Source organism: Cyrtonyx montezumae, unplaced genomic scaffold, assembly GCF_038088225.1.
Source record: "Cyrtonyx montezumae isolate F1298 unplaced genomic scaffold, pur_monq_1.0 scaffold_1, whole genome shotgun sequence".
Lineage (NCBI taxonomy): Eukaryota > Metazoa > Chordata > Aves > Galliformes > Odontophoridae > Cyrtonyx > Cyrtonyx montezumae.
In genome coordinates, this window is record NW_027071825.1 from 21,991,412 (window position 1) to 22,010,500 (window position 19,089).

The window sequence follows — 19,089 nt, forward strand, 5'->3', positions numbered from 1 at the left end:
CCCTTCCTTTCTCTCATTATTGTTTTCTAGAAGGAGGAACATAATAATGAATTTACTGTGATTTTTTTTTTTGTTCGTTTGTTTTTGATGTTCTGTTTAAAGGCAGAAGCATGTGGAGCAGAGGTACCCTGGACTTGTTGTTATAAATGTTGGGACTAGGGCCAAAATAAGTAAAGGTAACAGTTTAGCACATAAGCAAGTTAATTGTTGAGCTGAGTAATAGATGGCAGCTTCCACTTGCACCATAAGAACATAAATAAGTAGTGGAGAATTACTGATGAAATTTCTCCATCTAACAGGAATGTAAGGCAGAAATTTTCCTGTGTTATGGTTATGCTCTACTAGTAAATTGCCATGCCACAACACTTATTCTTTCAGGCAATTACTGTTGATGGTTTTTTTTTTTTGTCTTTCATGGATTCTTTCTCACGAGAGATTTTTTCCCATTCGAATTATTTCACTTGCTTACATTTTGCTTAGGATCATGAATGTAGCACGTCCCCCTTCACACATACAAATATTGCTGCCTTTAAAATTTCAAAATGAGGATGCGTTAGTGATATTGGGAAAAAAGAGTTGAATTGGACACCCACGTCTGCAACAGGAGTGGGCTTCCTGCAGAGGCTGCCATCAGCAGCTTAGTTGTACTTAATGATCCTTATGGGGCCCTTTCAGTTTGGGATGTTCTACAATTCTGCTTGCTGTGGCATCTCTATCTTTGGACATCAAGGATAGTTTAAGTAGAATATACTGAACAGAAAATTACAGTGAAGCTTGAATGCTTAATGCATCCTTACTGTACTCTCATGTTTTGTACAGTTCATCTAACAAAATACCCCTAGCAACACTTACTTGCGTCATTCGAAGTTCAGAATATTGTATTGTTCTTTTTTTTTTTTAATTTGCTTTTGTCTCCTATTGCAGCAGGACCTGTGTTTTGTAAGCCAACCTTTTCCTTTTTGATACTTCTTGCTCTCACTGAATAACCAGCACCACTTTCACTTGTCATCTGGCTTAATCTCACTGTGTGTTGCTATGGAACATTGCAAATATTAGGGAGCTGCAAGATGACAGAGCCCAGGACTCCATGCAGTTTCTAGTCACAGAGCAAAACAATAGGAAAAAATATGATCTCAGAACCTGAGGGACTATCACAGACCTCAAATCATTATGGAATGTAGAACATGGGGTTTACAAAGTGTTCTGTGACATTTATGAGGGAGGATGCTGTTTACCTGACATACCTGTTAATGGGCTCAGGTCAGGAGCAGACAGATTTTCAGTTTATTTTTCTATTTCTGCAAATGTGATTTCTGTGAATTTTACTTTCTCGCTTTCACTGGTGCAGGCTCACACCTGTTTCCTTTCTGCTTAGCTTTTGTGCTTTATCTTGTATTCATAAAGATGTGCACTCAATCTGTACGAATCTCAACAGGGATTTTTGTTTCTGAAGCCAAACCACAAGACTTCACTCATTGCTGTAGTTGCTTCTTGCATTTTCAAGAATTCAAGTGAGCGCTAAGGCTAAGATGAGGAAGCAAATAACATAAATATCTAAAATATATTTATACATGTTAAATAGGATAGAACCATTAAGGTTGGTAAAGACCTCTAAGCTCATCTATTCCAACCCAGCCCCACCATGCCCACTGTTCCCTCAGTGCCACATCTCCACGGTCCTTGAACACCTCTGGGGATGATCACCCCGCCACCTCCCTGGGCAGCCTGTGCTCTTTTGGAGAATAAATTTTTCTTAATAGCCAGTCTGAACCTGTCCTGGTGCAACTTCAAGCCGTTAACAAACTCTTGCTTCTCATTCTTTTCTTTCTGTGAGGAACAGTAGTGGTAAAGAGAGCTCTTAGCTTAACCTTTACCTCATGTTATCACTGCTCTGGAAGGACATGTGTGGAAGGTTTCTGGATGTGAGGGAATGGGTGACAAGTGAGTGAAACAAGAAAAGGAACTGGTAAGAAAGAAAAAAGATAGAATTGAGTGAGAAAACACATTTTCATATGACTTGCAGCTGTGCTGTGGAGTGATGGTGCAAACCTTGCACTTCTTCAGGTCAATAGACTTCAGTGAGAGGAAGAACAAAATGTGAGTTCATTTTCTCCCTCAGCATGATAGTTGAGCTTAGACTGAAATTTCTTCATCTTCCCCCCCAAAAATTCTCATGTTCATATTCCCTTGAAAATAACAAAAAGTTCAGTACTGTCTTAAATGTGAGGAGTGCCAAGAATTCCAAGGATACGTGCAGTGAGGTTTTAGAACAAATGACTCATTGTTTTAGACCTCTCAGCAGTTGAGGGTGCTGGTGAGATCTGTTTATTGTCCAACAGCTTTAGCAGTGATGCATAAATCCCAACCTGCACAAACGTATTTGTTCTAGAATTGATACTAAAACTGTAAGGTCTCCATCTCTCTTCTTTTTCTTGTGACCTGAGCCATGGTGCTCAATGCTCAGAAACACCTGAGGCAGTTGTGGCCACCAGAGCATCTACAGCTGCTATCCCTAGGGGCTGGCAAAAGGAAACCACTTCAGAACAAGTGGTTTTCTGCTGTCTATGCAATGTTTTTCAGCTTTTTTCAAAAGATAAATGACTCCTTATCACCATTATGCCAGACAGCAAGATATGGTAGTGACGGCATTCTTGAGTTCTGAGATTAACCTGAAGCTGTGATTCTTTGGAATAAACTTGGAAAGCTATCATCCACTCTATAGAGAGTACATACACAGAGCTTTCTTGTTGACTCAAATTCCCCTTCTGTACTTCCTTCCTCTTGAATGAACCCAACAGCCTTCTTGTGATTTCTGCTGAATTAGCAGCTTATTAGTGAATGCATTTTGTACAGGCAGATGAGAAACTTTGATGCAACTTTCATGGAACTGTAGGGTGATGAATACAAATCAGCAACTGCTGGGAGCTCCCTCCAACATGAAGAAGCCTTGCTTAGTTTACAAGCAAATAAAAGGAAGTTGTTTGTCCACAGGTGCTAGGGTAGGGTTAGGAAGCTTGTTCATCATTCTTAGTAGACAGGTTTGGATTTTGTAAGTGTAATTTTTAATTATAAAATTCTAATGAAACCCAAAATATTTTATGCAAACTCATATATATGGGCTGAGAGCATATTTATGTTTAATTTTGAAGTTGAGACAAAATTTCTGGTTTATAGCCTGGGATCCAACTTAGTCTCTCACTTCAGGCCCACCAAATACCTTTTGCAAGGTTTGTCCTCAGGGCCTTGCTCCGCTTGATACTTTCAATTTCCTAGTTGTGCATCCTATTGCTTATTCTGAGAAAATCCTCTCATCTTTAGCTCCATTCACAACTTGAATGTTCACGTTAAAAGCACATGTTCTTCCTTCCAAGGGCGTGCTTCACCAATCTACACACACACTTCCTCTTGGAGCTGAGGGTGTCCCAGCTATACAGGTATCCCTGCTGCTCCCCCTGCCTGGTAATCCACGTGTTGGTGAGAAAGCTGGCACAATCACATGCATACACTTAGGTATGAATTCTGGTTAGCTGCTACCCATGGTTTATATAGGTATCTGTTTTATAGAAGAAGAGAGAAACATTCGTTTTTTGGTTTTTTCTTCCCTTATTCTTCAATAGAAATTAAGTGAGCTATTAAGGGAGTCATAGGAAAGTAGTTTGGAAATTACATTTTGGTGCATATTTGATATTAAGTCTCAAAATATGCCAGTACACACTTGTAATGCAAAACAGTAGTTTGTGAATACCTGGAAGAAATGTGGATCCAACTATCTGATACAGTCCCAGCATGGCTGCTCCAAAGAAACTGCTAGCTAATACTATTTTGAAGGGTCCTTGGACCTGCAAAGTGGGATTTTTTCTTTTTTATTCTCCATAAGTTTCCTTCTCCCTAATAATATCTTTGAAATTTAGTCATAGATTACACATCCAGAAGTAGCTTTAAACTAGTTAGTCTGTTGAAGTCCATGGGGCTGCAACAGCTTCTCCTATTCCATCCTGCCCTCAGATATTCCATCCTGCCCTCAAAGAGACTGCCAAATATTTTGCACAGTACAAGATTCTGTTGATTATTTGGAAATTGTTTTAAAATTGTAAATTAACATAAAATACAAAGTGTCTACTAATAGAGCCTATGGATCAGTGCTTGCCAGCCTTTCCAAGGCATCTTCACATGATACTTGACTTCGCTTAGTTCTAGTTTAGAGTAGAAGTGCTGAATGATACCATTTGCATTCTGTAATACCAGGTTTTGATCCTAGCTAGTATTTTTTAGTGTGGAATAGCCTCTGTAATCTGATAGTGTGCCCTCTAACACATGATTTTTATTCCTCCTTTATGCTTCTGCTTTTGTTTTTGTTTTGTCACAAAGCGTTTTCTGCTTTTTCTCTCCTTTGACCAGCAGAAAATGCTTTTATACCATTTATACCTATATTTGATACCACTAGAGTTCTAAAACCTGCTGAGCTCACTCTCATATCGGTTGACCAGATGCAGCCATTCTTCTGACAGAATATCAGTTGGTTAAAAATATGTCCTTGCAAAGACATGAAAGAGGAAAGCAGATCAGCTGCCAATTGAAAGCTAGTGCTTCAGTGGATCTTAATCTGGGCATTGTTTATGCCTCAGCAACATTTACTGCTACAGCAGTGAGATCAGTACGACGCAGAGAACAAGAGAAGGAAGTAGATCAAATGTTAGGGACAAAAATAGCTGAGAAGTCATGTTAGAGAGATTGGAAGATAGAGCACATGAGTTTTTGGTGCTGAAGGATGTATAGAAAGAAGGCTGTTTTCTACCACCAATAGGTGGTTATCTGTTTCAGTGTGTTTCAGTGCCAGAAGCATTAGGGGTCTTGTGGTTATTGGATGACCCTTAAGTGAGCTGAGTTTGATTTCTGGGTCTGCTGTGGACTTCTATATGAGTTAGAACAAAACTTAACCTTTCTGGGTTCATTCTGATTGCCATCATAGGTATCTGGCATCTGGAAAGTCTAGACAGTGATGACAAGTGTGACATAGGAGCTGTGGGAGCCCTGTGATCTTCTGAGGTGATGGAAGAAGATCAGGTGACATTTGAGTGGATAGCAAAAGGCATTACACATCAGATCTTTGCTATCAGTTGAATAAGGGAAGTAGTTGTTTCTGCTCCTTCCTATTTCTGGTCTCTTTAATCAGATTATAAATAAGGTTCCCAGGTGACAAACAGAATACAAAGAGATTGTTACCTTAACATTCAAGCATTCACAAAAATATATTACTCCCATAAGTAATAGAGCAGAGAAGAAAAAAATCTGCCAACTTAATTCTTTTACAGAATAACAAAGTTTTATTCCAGAAAAATTAAATTGGGAATAGGAAGGCGTGAACATGAGTTGCCACTTTATTCACTTAAAATGCAGATTTGTTTATGTTCTTTAATAATCTTCGGTTTTAACATGATTAGGTTTTTGTTTTTGTTTTTTGCTAACTTAGAGTCTTTATATGATATCAGTAGTCTTGACCTGTTTCTGTCTGCTTTAGATACTGGGATGCTCCAGTGTTCTGCTCTGCCCTTTGCAGGCATTGAATCTCTTCTGCCAGCCATGGAGTGACTCCCTTCAGTCAGGGGCAAAATGAGAGATTGGAGTCACAGCCCTAGATCTTGTGCATCATTGCAAGGAAGGCAGAACTCATTGTGATTCATATAAAGGGATGGAAAAGTTTCAAGAATTTACACCTATTTTGGCCACTGCTGAGCTAAGTGGCAAGAGCAGAAGTCAGTAGCATGGATTTGTATGGGATTTAGGAAACATGCTATAGGTAGTAGAACAACTTAAGTCTAAGAATAAATGGAGAAAAAGTGGAGGAGAAAATGTGTAAGAAACTGTGGTGCATTTTCATGTGAGCAAAGACTACATGAGTTTTATTCTCAGAATTTAGGATATCCACATATTTGGTGTTTTCAGGGGACCTTTCTTCAGTTTGGGTATGTCTAGCCTGGGTGAGGAGAGCTGGACTGTAAAGATTAGTCCAACCTGATGCACAACTAAAGTGAATTGATGAGTGTAATGAAACTGTTGTGGGCACTTGGCCTGGGGTTGGCTAGATTTGTTCAAAGTGGTTTGTTCTGAGGATGGGTAACCAAAGCACAGACTTTTTGACAGCTTCAGACACACCCTGCATCACCAGGAATAATGGATAAATTTAGCTGGTTACTCAAGGAGACCTTTTAAAATGTTTTGGTTTTATATTTTCTTTATTACTACTTATTTAACTGAAAACAGAAAGCTATTATTTTTTCTTTTGTATCTTTCTCTACAGTTTTAGGTGTATATAAATGACTAAATCTCTTGCCATCCATACTTGTGCTCTCCTGTTTCCTTTATGAGGTGAACGTAGGGAAACCATGCTTCTCATACTCTCACAGTGTCCCCTCATTACAACAGGATATCACACACGTCCTGAAGGTCTGCTGCCTACACAGCATTTTCATTCTCTCACCAAGATTACAAATGGTGAGTGAAATGAGTAACTCAACTTCCAACTGATTAGTCAGTCTTCTAAAACGGAAGTAAAAGACTTCCCCCCCAGAACCATGTTGCAAACATAAAAAAGGAAATTGGGGACAAGTAGTCTGAAACACTGCGTTTGAGACATACGTCCCACATAACCACACACTTTTGCCAGACAGACTCAAATCTGGTCTTACGCACTGTCGCCTGGTAAGAAAAAAATCAACTTACTTAGTGAACCTCATTACATTTGGAACTATATTTTTTCCAATTACAACATATGTCCTTTTCTAAAGAAAAAAAATATCCTTCTGCTTTCTTATAGTGTGATTGGTCATAGTTTAATCTGGATCTTAAAGCAAAGAGACTGTGTGTTTTCAGTAGATACCTTTCATTTTTTTTTATGAAAACCCTACTCCCTGACCTACTTTAACAAATGTAGCTATGCTTAGGCCTGAGCAAAAAATGCTCAGGTTTTATCTATTTATTTATTTATTTATTGGAAGACTAGAACTTGTAAAAATAAAAATAAATAAATAAACCGATCACTTCAATGGAGTTAAAAGGTTTTGGTAAAATGAAATAGATTGAAATATTTAATGGGAAAAAGAAGGCAAAGTCTGAGAACAAAGCATAAAGGGGAAACATGGAATAAGGGAGATTACATTCCAATTACAAAATGAGATAAACTTTCCCTCTACTTTCCTCTGGAAAGGTGAGATCTGGGAAATATATTCAGGACTGTAAAAGGTATGGCTTTAGGCTGGAGGAGACATTTTGAGTGTCAACAAATATCAGAATTTTCAAGGAAGAAAGAAGCACTTCAGTGTTAGTTCTTGGACTCTGAAGCCAAAGCCATCCTCCTAAATTCCTCCTTTGTCATAAAGACTTGGAATTTTCTGTCCCTTCTCCCTTACTGTAGTATTTTCCATGAGCTAAACCTGTACTACCTATGGAAAGGGTGGATGGAATTCATTTCTTACCTGAGCAGTTGTATATGTCAATTTGGAGAAATACAGTTTAGTGCTTATCTCCAACAACACAAACAGCTAAGAAAAGAAAAAGTCAGATCACTAAATTGGTGTGGGTTTTAATCATATTCAAGTGTCTATACATTCCTGCTGAGTTTACCAGCTTTTGCTTTGAGCAAAATTATACGCACTCTTAAGGAGAATTTCAAACAGTCATTGTCCTCTATTTGTACATAACCTTAAAATTGTGGGTGCGTTTTCTCCTGCATATTAAATGCAGCATAAGCAGTTCATATTTATGCAGTTTCATATTAAACCCATAGTTTAATTTCCCACCTCAGATTATAAAGTCTTGGTCATAAGACTTAGCTGTAGCTAGTGAGCCCTCAGCCCTTAAGCTGACTTCATTTCACTGGGATCTGGAGAAACATAATTCAGTGAGAGCTCCTTAATCAAGCACATTAATCATTGGTCTGATTTTCAAGTTCTTGCAAATGCTGTTGACAGTGAACCAATACAACTGCCAGAAGCTTAAGACTGTTTCTGGCTGTTAATAGCAACCGGTGCGTGTCATAGAGTAACTGTCCAACAACTCGGGTGTTCTGGGTTTTCTCTTTTAGAGAGCATTATTTTATTAGTGTTAGTGCACTCAGCATGAATTAAAAAGGATTTATTGATGGAAAAACTTCTCTGGCACAACCGTACCATCTCGTGTAGATCATGAATAACAATAAAACAATGAAGGGTTCTGTTGGTTCTGAAGTCCACATGAGTAGACATGAGACTGGAAAAGTTTACAGTGGATCCTACCATAGTTTTAGGTGTCAAATCACAGAGGTGATGATGAGATATAGTGTTTAAAAAACAACTGCAATAGAAATTCTTACAATAGATTCAGAGAATCTTAAACAAAAAAGAGATCATGGTAACCTGGTTTGACCTGCTGCAAAATAAAGGCTTTAGAATGGTGTGCACGTAAAACACTTCAGTTTGTTATTCAGTCTAGTTTTGAAGTCTCGGTATAAGTCTAACATGCCTTTAAGCAGTGCTGTTTTCACCCTAATGTTTCATCCTAATTTGAAGTTGTCTTGCTTTTCTGTTCTTTTCTCAATTATAGTTACTAACCTGTTCCTTGATAAAAACCTTCAATGTTATTTTCTTTATTCTTTTCCTAGAAGACAGGAAACTGAGACTGCTGGAACACAGTCTCAGTTCTCTTGTAAACCCATTAATTTTGGAAACTATTTTTGTAAACTTGGATATCAAAATCAGGCATGAGATGGGATTTATGACCGTTCTATGCATGAACAATAATACCTTTCTACATGAATAATCCAAACACATAAAAAAGTCTTATTTGGAAAGCAGAAAATATACATGTGTATTTGTATAAATATATGCATGTATAATACAAAGAGATTTGGGGCTTATGGTCTGTGGATTCAGTGTCCACTCTCCTTTAGCTGGGTATAAACAGCTCCTGATTTAGAAAGAATGCACTTTTCTACATGAAGAACTGAAAAGTTTTCTCATTTTTTAATTACACAAACTTCCTTTCAAAAGAAACTTTGGGTTAATTACCTGCAAAACATGCATACCTGAGAGTTGCACAATGTCCCATCCATTTTTTAGTATTTGGAGGGTTTACAACATAATTTTCATTAAAAAAACAAAACAAACTGTTACCTGAAAAACATTTTTAGATACTATTAAGGCCTGATAGCATCGCATTCAGTATGTAAAATAGCACTAAATATGCATATTTAAAAATTCAAATCTCTCTCTGTTTAGTTTGGAAAGTAGATTAGGGTGATAGTGGTTGTGTTTTTAATCCAAGATTGAGCCTTCAGATCTGTGCTCTGGGTCTTTGCCATTTTCCTGGATGAATTGGAGCATTCAGAACTCTTTCACCTCGGAAGACTTTGCCCAGTGGTATCTGCAGACTGAACGTGTTGTTTTTTTTTTTTTAATCAGTGAACAGATACTCTTCTGTATGTATAAAGCCTTGCTGTCCCCTGCTGGTAACTGAAGTAAATCTGAAACAGCTCTTGCAAAGTCTTGGTTGAGCCTATTTTACTGCAAGCTGCTCTTTTTCCTTTCCTTCATAACTACAATGCCACCTTGCACAGCAATTCTTTATAGTTTCAATCATTTATGACCCTGGCAGAGGGGTATACACTTCTGGCCTTATGGGACTGGGGGCCCAGTAGGGAAGGCTGAGGTTAATACCCAGCTGATAAAGAGCCAGTGATGTCTCTAAACCGCATGCAGCTTCTGCTTTCTCTTGCTTTGCCAAAGATCTACAAGCTGTGGGAGGGAGACTGTAGAGAGACAAGGGCTGTGGGCATAGGAAACAGAAGCATTGCATAGGGTGTGAGGTAGAAGGTGACAGTGGGGTGGGCCTTGATGCTAATTTCTGTGCTGATGAGAACAGGATTTGCTAGTGCTAGTATTCTCTCCACACCTTGCTAAAAAGATGCAGTTGTTGATGCTGTCACTAGATTCCTCCTTCTTAGTCTAAAGAGGAGACTTGCTTGAGTGGAGAAGGGGTTACATACCAGACCTGTTAGCATAGAAAGTTCAGGAGTGGCACAGGCACAGAGGAGAACACAACAGGCAATCCTGGTGTTTGTTCCTGAGTGGGCATGTTGGCAGTGTCCCTTCCAGTACCCACCTTTCTGCTACTGAGATTGGCCTTAGAACCATCAGTAGTGGAAATATCACACTTATATACTAATACCTTTATATATAGATGAAGGGAAAGAAATGTGGGCAGAGTGCTATCTCCCACTTCTTCCCACAAGTCAAACAAACAAACAAAAAAGCAATGTAAGGCCCTGAATTCACCCCTGCACTGGGGAGCATTAGGTCTTCTGAGGGCAGAGGAAGAAGCAAGGAGGACATTGTCAGGAGATCAGAAGCCGAAATGTGCAAAATCAGGATGAAATAGCAAGTGGAGAACGCGAAGTGGGGACAAAGAGTCTGGTTTAAAAAAGGAACTCAGTAGCACTGTGGTTTAACATGGCAAGCTGGTTAACACCACATAGCCCTTTGCTCACTACTCTGAACCCCAAGTGGGAAAGGGGGGAGAACTGGAAATAAAAAATAGAACTTGTAGGTAGAAATAAACCATTCACTAAGACAGAAGAGGAAGAGAAAAATAACGGTAATTATGATAATGTGTTTGTATATAGAGAGATATGAAAAACAAATGATGCACAAAACAATTGCTCATCACCCGCCAACTGATGCCCACTCAGATTCTGAGCAGCAGTTGCACCCCTGCCCAACTCTTCTCAGTTTTATAGTTTTTTTCACATCATGCTGTATGTATGGTATGGAATATCCCTTTGGACCATTCATGGCAGCTGTCCTGGTTCCCTTCTCTCTCAATTTGTGCCCACTCAGCCCCTATAAGTAACAGGGCAGCGCAAGAAGCTGAGGGCTGAAATGTCCTTAGTTTTGTACAGGACCCTTCAGTAACAGCCAAAACATCACTGTGTTATCAACATTGGTTTTCTCCCAGTGTCAAAATGTAGCATTGTACCCTGCACTGTGAAAGAAAAAACAACTCTGTCCCAGCTGAAACCAAGACAAGTGGCAACTGTGTCAGACTAGGAGATGATCAGTAAGTGAGAATTCTTCCTCCGGAAAAATGCAGTAATTCTTCACTCTGGAAGAACTGAAACTGCTGCTTTAACAGAGATACCCCCAGCAGACAGACAGACACCGCCTTAGTCACAGGATACACAATATCTGGATGAGGGAGCTTGGAGGCACATGTCCTGAGCTCCTTTTGTGTCTCCCTGCATCCCAATTAAGCCTGTAAATCAGGGGCTTTCTCAGAGAGAAAATGTATTGGTAGTGATTAAAATGGACATTTTCCTTCGTCCTTCAATGTTTTTTCTGTGCTCCGTTTTGCATCTGGGCAGTGCATGGCAATGTGCAGCTTCCCTGTTCAGTGCCTCTGCTGGGGTGTTACTCAGCCTGTGTTCAGCTTTAAAAGCACATAAGGAAGTGTGCAAAGGCTGTAGCAGTCTGAAGACTCACACTGAGCCCCCACAGTTTCAGTTCTCTTTATGCAAGTTACTGCACACAAGTTCGCAATAGATCCACTGATCCTGCAACTGAGGAGCACAAATGAAGGAAAGAATTTCCACCCATCTTCTTGCACATATCTAAACTGATTTCTAAGGCGATTTCTAGATGAAATCTAGATTTCTGTTGCACATTGTTCTTGTGTTTTTTGTGATATTCCCTCTCACTTCTTCTTTTGGCCACCAGCTGCTAGGTGAGCTTTGAGGGCATTCAGCATCAGCCATTCTTCTTGAGGAGATGGCATGTGACAAAGTATGTCACAAATATACAGCAAAAAATGATTAACAGGAGCTTAGTGTGTTAAGGTTAAAGAAACTGTTTATGAAACCTTCCCTTAATTAGCTCAATATATCTCCTCTTTCTTTCTGCTTCTCCTCTTGTCATGAGTTACAACTATTTAAAATAGCATCAAGGCAGGGGCGTTTAGTTACCATAAATGATAGATACTTGCAAAGATTATTTGACAACTTGCAGTCAACATTGCCTTATAGAGTATGTGTGAGAAAGTCTGGAAAACAAATGTCTCAGGTACAAAAGTGCCTCCTTAGTGGAAAATGTTTCACCCCAGTAACAGGCTGTGACACTGGCTTGTACCAAAGCTGAGTGGACGTTTAAAGGCTGGCTTTCAAAACCCGAGGAGATAGTAAAAAGTCATCTGGCAATTCTGGCAGAAGCCTGTATCCATCAGGCTGATACAGGACAAATTGTTTTTATTCCCCTAATCACCCCATGGGTTGTTTTTGTTTCATTTTATTTTTAATCTGAGTTGGAGGTAGAAGAGGCAGCACAGTGCAAAGGGAAGACTGCTAAACAAAGGGTGGTCTTGAGATGGTGTCAGAGCCTTTGTTTATTTTTTTTATTTATTTTTTTTATTGCCTTACATTTTATTATTCTGTCTTTTCTTTATCTTGGGCCAAACACGTAATCTATTGGCATTTTCCTATTTCACTGCCAGACAATAAATATAATCCCAATGATTCTCCCTTTGTGATTCAGTGGGACATTGGAAAGCAGGATGCTGACAGAAGTGCAGGTCTCAATGAGCCCAAAGTTCTTGTTTTAAATTGGTTTATTTGTGCATAGTTTCTGTACCAGTTTTTAATCTTTTTTATTCATGCCAAAATTGATGTTTGCTGTTGGTGAACAGAACAGGAGCAGGCGTGATTCTGAGCTGGAATGTGGCAAGCGGCTCCAAAGCCACATTAATGTGAAGACATCCAGAGCTTCCCTGAACACACATTAAGCAGCCTGTTAACTCCCATTTTCAAACAAGAGCAGTTCTGTTTCCTGCTCTGTGTTTTTATATCAGTCAAAACTGTAAGAGAAATGTGTACCTAGATTTCAATACCCTGAGACGGACCAACACCAAAACTAGAATATCTAAACAGATCTTCATTTCCTGCAGTGATGTGGAAAAAAAGGATGAAGGTGGCTGTGAGGGAAGTAGGCTAAAAGGTGCTTGAAGCAGTGCTGTTGTTTAAATTCCAGTCTGAAAAAACTAGAAGCATACAGAAGGGCTCATTAGTAAGGACTAACCCAACCTAAACTGAATGCTCAAGTCTGATATCTCCACTCAGCTTAGCTGAGTTTCAGTGTCTTCTTGCTCCCTAGGTGTACATGAGCAACACCAGACCGTGAAGGTTCAACAGTGATTATCATGTACGTAAAGTGATTTTCTGAAGTGCTGGAACACTGGTGTTCAGTTTCCATGGAAGCACAATTAACTTGTATCTCAGATATCCTATAACCACAAGTCCATGAAGCACATTATTGTCTCTCAGTGTGCAGGTGATTCTAAGCATAGCTCAAGACACTGTCAGAACAAATGCCACTTACTTCCTTTCCTGGAATACCCATAGCCTTAATGCTGTCTGGAGAGCTGCCACTAGGTGGTACCACAGGATTTTGTAGATGTAGAAAAGACCGTGCCAAAAGCAAAATTTTCTGAATATCAGTGTAATGTAAAATAGGTGTGGATACGCAAGACAAGCCATTTGTTTTAAGACCCTTATTTGAAGATAGTACTCTTCACAGAACATTGTCTTACATTGGTCCTGGACTATTTAAAGTCATTTACCTTAAAATTGAGGGATACTTAGGAGTTAATGGAGTAGGAAGTGGTCTGATGTGCAGTACAGGATTTGAGCACCCACTCTATGTGCAATGACTGCTTGTGTGAATTATAAACACAAAAAGAGCTAATCAGTAGAGAGGATTTCTTCTCTGGTCTCTTGTTATTCTGGTGAGTATCCTATCTGATAGAAACTCTGTCCTTTCCCTCAGGGAAAATAAGGAAACATTTCTATTAAAGCTTCAATCTGTGTTGTGCACGTCCTCTCATTCCTCTTGTTCCTTCAATCACACTCCATGTTTGCTCATTTAACTTGTGTGGTTCATATCTCATTGACTAAGGTGCTGTATTTATTCTCTCTGTAATGCTTGTTAATAAATCAAACATCTGCTGCCCTAATTCCCCAGTCACTGAGTCCTTTTACTAGTAATTTTCTTCTGATAAATGTGATGCCACTCATTTCAAAATGATATCATATGAAACTTCTGGTTAGATCAGTTCTCCATACTCTGCCTACTCATAGTACTTGGAGGGATGAGCCCTAAATAGTTCTGTGGTCTGCAACTTTCAAGACATACACTGGAATCCCAGGGCTGCATGGGGCCTGTGTGCTTAGAATTGTGCTTTCAGTCCTCAAAGCAGAACTCAGTGCAGCAGTCTGTCCTTATAGAATCATAGGATTGCTCAGCTTGGAAAAGACCTTCAAAATCATCGAGTCCAACCTCAACCAAACCGTACTACCCTAACTCTAACAGCCTACTGCTAAATCATGTCCCTGAGAACTACATCCAAATAGATTTTAATGAAAGTCATCCCCTGGTTCTATACTCCCCTTTGCAACCAAAGCCTGAAGAGACACTGTATGACCACTGCTTGTTGGTGCAGGTCTTTGAAATTTGTTTCTGATAGCAGTTAAAATATACAGTTGAATAAACAAGCGCTTACTCCGAGGTGCAAAATGTTCTTCAACAGTATTGATAGCCCACATCCATCCAACCAGCTGTATTTTAAGCTCTTTTCCCTTCAACATGTTAATTCACATTTATGGAGTTGTCTCATTACATTTGTATGCCTTTATTCTGCTTTGTGCAGTTTCCATGCAATTGCATTGTGCTACTCACCTTTTGAAGGTCCCAGGGTTACATCTGCATATGAATTTCCCTCACTCTTTATGATGAAAGAACTTAAACATTTCAAATGGATTTTGTTTCCTTCTGTCATTTCTCTTTTTTCATGTGGGCTGATAGAAAAGAATCGTTTCCCAGGAAGATTTTAATGAGTAATTATTACAAAAATAAATAGTAATACAAAAAAGATATTGGAAATTGTTACTAAAATACTGTAATGTGAAATATAGTGAATGTTTCTATTTTTGTAATTATTACATTCATAGATAGTTCTCAGCAACAAAACATTCCTCATAACTGGAGTCCTCCTCCTGCGTCCACCTTAACCATTCTTCCAACTCCAGAATATATACATTACCTCACCATACGTGGTAAGGTAATGTGGTAGTCCTAACAAAACTAGATACGTTCCAGGCAACAGAATTCAGCATCACTGCAGAATGTACATTGTCCCTGCAGAGAGATCGATGTAAGCTGTAGTGTGAGAATAACTGAAAAATGGCACAAATCAGAAAGAATGAGGTGTGACACAAGTACAGTTCATTCTCATAATTCCTGTTGCAGAATATTGAACTTCCAGTATTGATTAACTATCAACAGTGAAACCATTTGTGACTGTATGAGGTGTCTGTCTACACTGGAATATGATGTACTTTTTCATTTGACATGAAAAGATAAATATGTCACAAATCCTCCTCTATGCTACTTGGCAAGTTACCTTTTTTATTTTATTCTACTAAAAGACAAAGCTTTAGTAAGAAATTCAATAGATACAAGGACCTTTCGTGACTGCTGTGTTAACTTCTTCCATCAAATGAAATAATTTAATTTAGATCATTTCAAGGAAACTTCAGGTGTTTGATTTTGTATGGTTGCTCTTCAAGACAAGTGATAATGTTGTACAAGTGCCAAAGACACTTGAATTCTCTTCACATCGATGAGCTGAGGCAGGAAGGCCAAACGCAGAACTCAGGAACAAGTGTTAGTAATGCAAGTGTTAGTCCTAGTGCCTGCCAATGGCATTTTATCTGACATCTCTTGGTTTATGTGCCACTATTTCACAGTGATGAGCATTTCAAGTCTTCTGATGTCAGCCCATTCAACCTGAATTTGCCTATGCACCTTCACTACTGAAAATGGCATTTTAAATAAGGAGTTCAACCTGTCAAAGGAGCTTATCCTGATAGCTGCTTGAATTTCTTGAGGCTGAGATTTTCTTTTATGATATTACTTTTTAGATTCTTTGTCTTCTGTTTAGAAGCAGATGTCCCTTGTGCCATGCCTGCTGCCTATTTATTTCAGTTAGTCACAGAAATACCTACATCTAGATCACTTGCTGGTAGTTCATGCATGCTGGTAGTTTAGTGACTATCACCTGTAGTTAATGTAGTCCAGTTCTTATTTTAGAGGGATAAAAAGGTAGCATATTTTAAGTAATACTTTTTTTTCACACTAATTTGGTGAAAAATTGAAAGGTGTGCACAGGGCAGATTACCAATGAGGCTTCAACCTACGGACTATGGATAGGTGTGGGAGACCGAGTTGGGCAATCTCTTCTTTCTGAATCCCTAGGCTGTGCAGGCATGGGAATATTGCTCTCAAAGCAAGTGAAAATAGAAGACATTTTATCCAAAATGCTACATTATGCATTTCATGATTACTCTTCCTGCACTCTTCTCTCTTTTGGAATATGATATTTTGGAAACAATATAATACACATGAAGCTTTTCAAGAAATACAATTTAAAAAGTTTTTTCTTTTCTATCTCCTTTATGAATCTTCAAGCTATAACCACCATATTAGAAATATAAATGGTTTCCCTAGAGTCTTATTGAGCACAAGGTTTTGTTTGTCTTTCCAGCACGGCCATGCATAGATGGGAACACATTCATAGAACAGAATATAGCTTCTCATGCAAACCTAAATGCAAACTGGAGTAAATGGGGAGACAAATCCAGCTGTAGTCGCTTTATATGCAAATATAAATGCAGTACAAAAGCCAATACAAGGCAATATCCCATTTAAGACAGAGAAATGACATCATAGTAGCCAGAACACATGGCAACAAAATAATAAAAGATAATTATTTGCTCTAATGTTGCTTCCTTTTTCTCACTAAAGATCAGAAAATATAGGGCCTCCTCTGAAACACCCATGAGCACACTGGGTCCAATTTCTGAGACAAAACACTGTAGAGGTTGAAAAACTGGAGAAAATGGAAAATAAACTTGTCTAGCAGGTATTTTCTCTCAAAATGGACAGCTTAGGAATATTTAAAGTAAAGCTTTTAGTGATATTTTAGTGCCATGTTTCTGTCTGTCGCTAAATGAGTGTTTCAAATGGAGTGATTTTACTTCATAATTACAGTACTGAAAAATTACAGTTCCTAAGCACCGTAAAGACAGATCATCACACTCTGTTTGAAGGTGAGTATGAATGAGGTTCTTGTTTTAACCAAGTAAGAAAACTGAAACTTCTTGAACAAACTGAAATCTTTTTGTCCAGTCATCAAATGTGACTATTCTTCATTCCATTGCTTTTCCACCCTTGGCTTTCAGTTACATCAAAAGGCAGAAAATGCATTTCATACTTCAGGTCTATAATGTGCTTCAAAGTCCTATGTGTAATGTGGTACTGCACTATGCTGTAGTTGTTTTTTTTTTTTGTTTGTTTAATTGCATACTATATGGTAAAGCAGTGCTTTAATGATTTGAAAAATTCTGAATGCACGTCACTTTATTTTTACCTGTGCAATCTGGTCTAGGGAGCTGCTTTGGCAGGGGGGTTGGATTCAATGATCTCCCAACCCCTACAATTCTGTGTTACACAAATTTAGTCATCATGTATATGTATGCATATTTAAAGCACTCATGCAAAGTGCCTTCTTGTATTTAAACAAGAGAAAATTATTATAAAGATTTGAATAGTTTTCTCAACATTTTTTTTTAATTTGCTTTGTTGATGTAGATTCAATTAGAAGATTACGGAAAAATCAGTATGCTATATTATAGTGGAGTTTGTGATAACCCATAAAGGCGCAACATTTCTTTTTAAGCATCCTAAATTAACTGAAATATTGTTAAAATCTTCCATGATGCTTTATTACAGAATTATTAAAATGATCATCAAATAGTAATATACTAAGAAAGGTTTATTTTATTTTGTTTTTATGATAATTAGGCTGGTGATGAGAGAATTAGTCAGATATCTGTCTCTGTGGCCATAGTCTATATTCATCCGTGCTGACATTTCTATTTTCATTGAGGATTTCCCGCCATTTCTTTATAGATTTATCAGAAAAAATATTTTTTATGAGAACTTCCCTTTATCCTGTGTTTGTAGTCAGTAATTAGAGATTGCTGGCAGCCTTCTGCTCTATTGGTCTTTGGTTCTCTTTGTGATAAGGTCAGGAGTGTGGAATTTGATAAAGAGCACTGACAGACATCTATGATTTTGTGATCACACTTCTATTTTTAGGGCTCAGTTTTCCTTAGATCACAGACCATTGCTGCAGCAGATTTTTTGGGCTTTCTTCTTGGCCTACTAAGAAAGGTGATTTGATCTTTTAAGCACTGGAATAGGCTTCCCAGGGAGGCAGTTGAGTCACCATCCCAGAATGTGTTTAAAAGCCTTCTGGATGTGGTACTCAGGGATGTAATTTATCAGTGGGTTGTTAGAATTAGGGTAGCATGGTTAGGTTGAGGTTGGACTTGATTTTGAAGGTCTTTTCCAACCTGAGCAATTCTATGATACTATGATCTCACCTCTTCTCGTCTCTGAAAACGAGATTTGGATTTGTAAGAGGGAAAAATGGCTTGCTATATATTCGAGTAAATCATGTAATTTCATCAGTCCTGATTGCTGTCCTCACCATGAATTTAATCAGCAAAAATTCCCCAGTGCTGAAAGGATACCAAGACGGTGCTCAGGCGGAAGTTGAGATTTTCCATTGAAGTATCATTGCAAAATGAATGGTAGCTGTGGAACTGCCAAGCAAAACCACATCCTTCTTGTAGTTCAGCCTCAGCTCTCATGTTCATTTCTCTGCTAACCACTAGTGCTGAGGAAGAAAGAAATGAAAAAGAAATGCAGAAAGCCAGAAGAAAAAGTAGATAATAGAATAGTTTATGGGCATCAGAGAATAGCAAAGGGACCAAATTCATGTAAAATAAAAGTTACCAGGATTTTTTTGCTTTTTTAATCTCATTGTTATCACTTGTATTTAGAATTATTCTTTTATTATGAAATTTTCCTCCTTCCCCATATGGTTTAAAACATATTTTTCTTCAGGAATATCCTACAGCCCATTCTTCTCCTAAAAACATGCTATATA

At 38.4% G+C, this 19,089-nt stretch overlaps 1 protein-coding gene across 1 annotated transcript in view; it reads left to right on the forward strand.

Annotated features, from left to right (window-relative positions):
* Window positions 1-19,089, forward strand: part of LOC136053172 (P-selectin-like) — a 170,835-nt gene that overhangs the window by 73,774 nt on the left and 77,972 nt on the right. The window lies entirely within an intron of this gene.